Source organism: Antechinus flavipes, chromosome 1, assembly GCF_016432865.1.
Source record: "Antechinus flavipes isolate AdamAnt ecotype Samford, QLD, Australia chromosome 1, AdamAnt_v2, whole genome shotgun sequence".
NCBI classification, from domain to species: domain Eukaryota; kingdom Metazoa; phylum Chordata; class Mammalia; order Dasyuromorphia; family Dasyuridae; genus Antechinus; species Antechinus flavipes.
In genome coordinates, this window is record NC_067398.1 from 399,938,028 (window position 1) to 399,945,656 (window position 7,629).

Sequence of the window (7,629 nt, forward strand, 5' to 3'; positions counted from 1 at the left end):
ATTCATTTAATATTTCTGCCTTTCTGCATTTGAATTTGAGGTTTTATGTCCTAATATGTGGTCAATTTTTGTATAGGTTCCTTGAACTGCCAAAAAGAAAGTATATTCCTTTCTGTCTCCATTTAGTTTTCTCTTCAAGTATTCTATTTACCTCTTTAACTTCTTTCTTATTTTGTGGTCTGATTTATCTAGTTCTGAGAGTGCAAGTTTGACATCTGCACTATTATAGTTTTGCTGTTTATTTCTTCTTGCAGCATTCTTAACTTCCCCATTAAGAATTTAGATGCTTCGCCACTTGGTGCATATATGTTTAATATTGATATTGCTTCATTATCTATGTTACCCTTTAGGAAGATATAGGGCCTTTACTTATCTCTTTTAATTAGATCAATTTTTGTTTTTGCTTGATCTGAGATTAGGATGGCTACCTTGGCTTTTTTAACTTCATCTGAAGCATAGTAGATTTTGCTCCAGGCTTTTTACTCTGTATGTATCACCCTTCTTCCAATGTGTTTCCTGTACACAACATATTGCAGGAGTCAGACTTTTAATCCAGTCTGCTATCCAACTCAACTTTATGGGGGAGTTTACCCCATTCACGTTTATGGTTAAAATTACTAATTTTGTATTTCCTGCTATCTTAACCCCAGATTATGCTTTTCTCTTTTCTTTCTCCCTTACCTCGAGTCTCCAGTATTAAACTTGTGAGCACCACTTGCCTTTCACAGCCCTCCCTCTTTAGGATCCCTTCCCCCACTTTAGAGTCCCTCCCCTTTTCTTAAACTTTTACATTTCAATTTCTGTATTCCCTTCTATTTAGTTTATTCCTTCTCCTTTCACTTTCACCCTCCCACTTTTAAATTAGTTGGGATAACTTCTCTGTAAATCTATTATATCTAATATTTTTTCTCTTTGAGCTAATTCTGATGAGAGTAAGTTATACACTATGTTCATCTCCCTCCCTTATTTCCCTTAGATATAAAAGGTTTCCTTTGCCTCTTCATGAGCTGTAGCACCTCTATTTTTTTTTCCTTTTTCTCTTACAATTTCTTTTCCACCTCTAGCTTCTTTGTAATATTATTACAGTAAAACTAAATTATACATGTATTCTTTATGTATACTCATAATAGAAATATAGTTCCCAACATTTCTTTTTAGCTTTTATGTTTCTCTTGAGTCCTATAGTTGGAGGTCAAACTTTTTGTTTAGTTCCTGTTTTTCATCAGAAATAAATTGAAATCACCTATTTCATTGAATGTCCATCTTCTTCCCTGGAGGAAAATGCTCAGTTTGGCTGGGTAAGTTATTCTTGGCTGAATTCCAAGTTCCTTAGCCTTTTGGCATATCATATTGCATGCCCTTTGATCCTTTAATGTGGACACTGCTAGATCCTGTGTAATCCTTATTGTGACTTCTTTGTATTTAATTTTTTTTTCCTAGCCATTTGTAGTATATTTTCCTTCATCTGATAATTTTGGAATTTAGTCATAATATTTTTTGGAGTTTTCATTTTGGGATCTCTTTCAGTAGGTGATTGATGAATTCTTTCAATGTTTATTTTAACCCTCTATTTCTATAACATCTGGACAGTTCTCTTTGATGATTTTCTGAAAAATAGTGTCTAGGCTCTTTTTTTCATCATGATTTTCCCAAAGTTCAATAATTCTCAGATTATTTCTCCTAAATCTATTTTCCAGGTCTGTTGTTTTCCCAAGTAGGCATTTAACATTTTTTTTTCATTTTTTGGTTTTGCTTGAGTGATTCTTGGTGTCTCCTTGAGTCATTCATTTCCTTTTTTTCAATTCTGATTTTTAAAGAATTATTTTCTTTATTTACTTTTTAATTTCTTTTTGTAATTGTCCAATTGAGTTTTTAAAGGAGTTATTTTGTTCTATGCAAAATTTTTTTCCCTTTTTGCCCATTTTATTTTTTAGAGAGCTATTTTCTTTTTCCAATTCATTAATTCTGTTTTTTAGGGAGTTGATTTCTTTAATCACTGTATCTTTTAATGACTAAGATGACTTATGCAGACCCTCTTGCAAAAGCTTCCCTTTCCTTTCTTCATTTTTCTTCTAGCTCTCTTATAAGAGCCTTTTTAATTTCTTTCACAAGAGCCTTGTGTGGTGGGGACCAGATCATATTTCCCCTTGAGGTTTCATCTAGATACAATCGATTTTTAGTCTCCTCAGGGTTTTAAGTTTCCTTTCTGTCAGTTTAGAAGCTATCTGTAGTTAGAGCCTGCTTTATCTTTTTACTCATTTTGCAAAAGACAAAACAAAACAACTGAAGTCTGCTTTTAGGACAGTGTGTTGTTATCCAGCTTTCTCTACAGCAAAATGAAATAGCAGTGAAGCAGTAGTAGGACAGCAATGGCTGTGCTGTGATCAGCATCTGCACTGGCATCAGGGGTTGCCTGCTGAAATGGTGCTGAGTCCCTTCCAGTGCTGGGAGGGTATGGCCAGGTTCTGAGAAACTCTAGCATTTTGGAGTTATAGTCTTCACCCTTGGTGTTTATAGCTTCTCTATTGATCTACTAGCTTGCTGCTGGAGCAAAATAACTCACACTATGGCAAAGTTCTCCTTGCAAATTTTCTGCTGGCTGAGAAAACACCGCGGCCTTGTCTGTTCCACTCAGTATGAGCTGCCTTCTGTGCTCTCACTGCCAACTTGACTAATGCTGTGCCTGGCCTAACCAACCCCACCTACAAACAAAAACAGACCTTTTCAGGCAAATTTAGAGAATATCTTCTGTTAGTAATGTGTTGTAATACCAATATATGTGGGGTATGCCAGTCAAGCACTAATTCTGAGGCCTTTCATAAAGGAAGTAGTTTGAGGGTGAGGAAGAGCATAAATAGATGTGTATGTGTCCTCTGCACTATCTTGGTTACACCCCCACCCACCTTTTCCCCCTCATTCTTTAGAGTCAGATTAATTAGTTTTCTATTAATTTCTGTTCTATTTTCTCCTGGATTTTTATTACATGTAATTTGTATTGCATCATGCTCTGCAAAAAAAGTGCACTTAATATTTCTGCCTTTCTGCATTTGATTTTGAGCTTTTTATGCCATAACAAATAGTTAATTTTTGTGTAGTTTACATGCAGTGCTAAAAAAAAATGTATATTCCTTTCTGTCTTCATTCAATTTTTTTCAAAGTTCTATCAGTCTTAACTTTTGTAGGATGCTGTTTACCTCTTTAACTTCTTTTTTATTTATTTTGCGGTTTGATTCATCTAGTTTTGGTAAAGTCGAGATTCCACACTAATATAGTTTTGCCGTTTATTTGTTCTTGCAGCTCTCTTAATGTCGTGTCTAAAAATTTGGAAGCTATATCATCTAGTATACTTATTGTTGATATTACTTTATTATCTATGGTACATTTAATTGGGATGTAGTTGCCTTCCTTATCTCTTTTAATTTGATCTATTTTTGCTTTTGCTTGATATGAGATCAGTATGGTTACCCCAGTTTTTTTTTTTTTTAATGTCAGCTGAAGCATAATAGATTCTGCTTCAGCCTTTTACCTTCCCTCTAAATGTACCACTATGCTTTAACTGAGTTTCTTGTAAACAATAAATTGTAGGATTCTGGCTTTTAATCCAGTCTGCTATCTGCTTCTCTTTTATGGGAAACTTTGGAGAGTTCATCCTATTCACATATAAAATTATTATCTCTGTATTTCCTGCTATCTTTTTTTTTTTTTTACTATTACTTTATTTTTTTGCTATTTTCTTTTCTTTTCTTTTCTTTCCCCCTTTTCTTCCTCCCCAGTATTTTGTTTCTGGTCACCCCCTCTATTATACATACCTCTCCTTTTGCAGCTATCCCTTTCTTTTACCTTTCTACTTCTATTTCTACTCCTCCTTCTATTAGCCTCCCCTTTTCTTTCCCCCCTTTCCCTCTTACTTCACTATAGGGTTAAACAAACTTCTCTGTGAAGCTAAATGTGTCTGATATTCTCTCTTTGAGCCAAATCTGAGAGTAAGATTCACACAATACTCACCCACTTCCCCTCTTTCTCTCAACTGCAATAGGTCTTTTTTTGCCTCCTCATGAGATGTATGTAATTTATCCCATTTTAACTTCAATTTTCTCTTCTTCCAGTAGAATCACAATTACTCCTCTGATTTTTTTTCTTAAATCATCACAATAAAATCAAATTATACTGCACCCTCTAAGTATACTCATAACAGAAACATAGACCTCATTAGTTAAACATATTATCTTCCCGTAGGAATATAAACTTTTAAACTTTAAAAACATTATTTTTTTCTTTCTTTTTTATGTTTTTATGCTCCTCTTGAGTTCTGTATTGGCAGATAATATTTTATATTCAGCTTTGGTCTTTTCATCAAAAATAGATGAAATTCACCTGTTTCAGTGAATGTTTATCTATTTCTCCCTAAAAGATGATGCCAAGGGCAACTATGTGGCACAGTGGATAGAGCACCAGCCCTGAAGTCAGGAGGACCTGAGTTCAAATCTGACCTCAGACACTTAACACCTTCTAGGTGTGTGTCCCTGGGCATGATTCTTATTCTGGGTGTTCTATTTAGTAATCTTAATATGTCAATAGTACTGGGGAATGATCCCAGATTGAGTAAACCTCTGTGAGGTGCTTAGAGAGAAGCACACTGACAAAAAATATATAGGAACAAAAGATATAAAAAGGTTACCATTTACATTATGCCAGGTACACATGAATATCTTATAAAAATTCAGTCAAATCTTACATCAGCAATAATAGTAATAATACATCAAGAGTTGTCATTTTGAAGAAACTAACAATCAACTGTTGCTCTGAATACCAATTGTTATTCTTCTTTAAATACAGGGCAGTTACTGTTTGTACTGAGTAGAAACTGGAAATTGAATGTATGCCCATCAATTGGAGAATGGTTGGGTAAATTGTGGTATATGAATGTTATGGAATATTATTGTTCTGTAAGAAATGATCAGCAAGATGAATACAGAGAGGCTTGGAGAGACTTACATAAACTGATGCTAAATGAAATGAGCAGAATCAGGAGATCATTATATACTTCAATAACAATACTGTATGAAGATGTATTCTGATGGAAGTGGATTTCTTTGACAAAGAGACTTAACTCAGTTTCAATTGATCAATGATGGACAGAAGCAGCTATACCCAAATAAAGAACACTGGGAAATGAATGTAAACTATTGGCATTTTTGTTTTTCTTCCCAGGTTATTTTTACCTTCTGAATCCAACTCTCCCTGTGCAACGAGAAGTGTTCAGTTCTATTGTATCTAGGATATACTGCAACATATTTAACATATATAGGACTGCTTGCCATCTAGGGGAGGGGGTGGAAAGAGGGGAATAATTGGAACAGAAGTGAGTGCAAGGGATAATGTTGTAAAAAATTACCCTGGCATGGGTTCTGTCAATAAAAAGTTATTATATATATTAAAAAAAAAACAGGGCAGTTATTCATTATTGATTGTGTGTTGGAGTCCATCTCCAGTGAATACTGAGAGTGTGAATCTCAATTGAATATCCAAGATCAGGCAGAAGATATACTTTGTGATTTTTGTTTATTAGGGTTTATATAATCTTTAAATTAGTTATACATTAACACAAGCTACCTCCAAGTGATGCCATATACATTCCAGGGTTAATACATAAACCATACTTTGATATTTCAGTTCCACTTTAACTATAAATACCAATATATTTATCAAAACAGTCATAAATAGCATAGTTGTGATGCTTATCAATACCAACGTATTTGTCAAAACAGAATTATAAATAGCAAAAACTATCATACCAATGTATTTATCAAAACAGTCATAAATAGCATAGGTGTGATACCTTGTTCCTATCACATGCATTTTCCATCAATATCATCATGATTATTTATTATTATTTATCTCAAGTATGTCTTTCATTCATTGTTGAGGAGATGCTGAGCCAACACTTTGAATTGTTCCCCTTACAGAGAGTAGGTCTCAAGTAATCTCTGGACCAGACCCTTCCTGTACATGGATTTATTCAATACTGGCTTTCTACAATTCTACATTTATTACACAAATTTTGCTAATAAATTAAAATCAATCCCATTTTTGTATAGCTATTATTCCTTCATTAAAATTGAATATCATTGAAGAAATATTCTTTTGTTTTTTTTAACTTATACTTCTTATACTTATATAATTTTAAAGTTTAGTCAAAAATTTGCCTTTGGATAAAAATGAAATATAGAGTTTGTATAGTATTATTTCCCAAATATTCTCAATTCTTCTAATCTAGTCATGAGACTGCATATATAAATATGACTACAGAATCTAGACTTACAGAACCTTTAAAGAGTTAACATGTACATAAATATACACCCACATTTTACATGCATATTTATATTTTGTACATTGCATATACATAGAGGCATGATGTATGCATGTATGCATGAATACACTCCTGTATATATTCCTGCCAAATTGATATCAAAATATTTCATAAGAATTTTTGCCAATATCTGGGTAAATTATACAAATTCTCACAATACACCAGTTAATTATAACTGTGAGCAAAGACAGTTGTGTTAGTCTGTCATTATCTGTTTTTTATAGGCTAAATATTTATAGTAGTTATTTTTATATTTCTTAGTATTTAATATTTTTAATGAACAAGCAAAACATTTATAAAAATTTAAGTCAAGATCAGGATTTGCATAAAATCAATTTGATCTATATTTTAAAAATGGAAACAATATATATCTTTTCCCAAGCATTTTAGTAGTTTCCTATTTATTGATGATATTTAAAATATCAGAGATTAATATTTTAAATACCTACCATGTTTACACTTTATGTACTTAGTTGTTTATTCCTTTCACAGAATCTGTATCTTTTTTTCCCTCACAGTGTTTTTGCAGATTGTCCCTCATGTAAGTTATGCATAAATGGCAACATTCCTTCTTACTCTGATGTACTCAGGTGTTGCACAAGTTTTGCTTATAACTGAACCCAGTCATTTTTACAATAAAAAGTCAATAGCAGTTGCATGTATTGCCTTTTATTTTTGTCTACTATTCTATAATTTTCATCATTGTAATAATCTGTACAATAATAATACAATGGAAATTATTCAAATAATCTGTATACTGACTTCCTATTTTGAATTGTTAAAAAAAAGTAGATAATATAGTAGAGTATCTTTTGTTAGTTATTTATGAATTAATTTATTTGTTATTTATAGAAATGTTCTTCTTGAAATTATTTTTTCTGAAGAGTTTTTTTTAATACTTAGCCATCTGCTTTTTCAACTTTCCTCTAGTATACGCCTGTTCAAAACATCTGTATATTAATAAAATCCTCTTGTAAAATAACATCCATCAAAATCAAGCTTAGAGGGACTTTGGAAAGACAGACACACTATTGTAGAGTTCAGACAACTTTGAGTTGGTTCAATCTTTCTAGAACTCTTTTAGAAATAAGCTAACAAAACAAAATGTTTTTCTTTTCAATCTCAGATTGACAGTACTGCTCATAAACAATGGCATTAAGGAGAAAAATAAATGCTCTACATATGTACTTATATATTATACATATATGCTTAAACTATGTAGAGCTTTTAAAGACCAATAGTATCATGGGACATTGCCT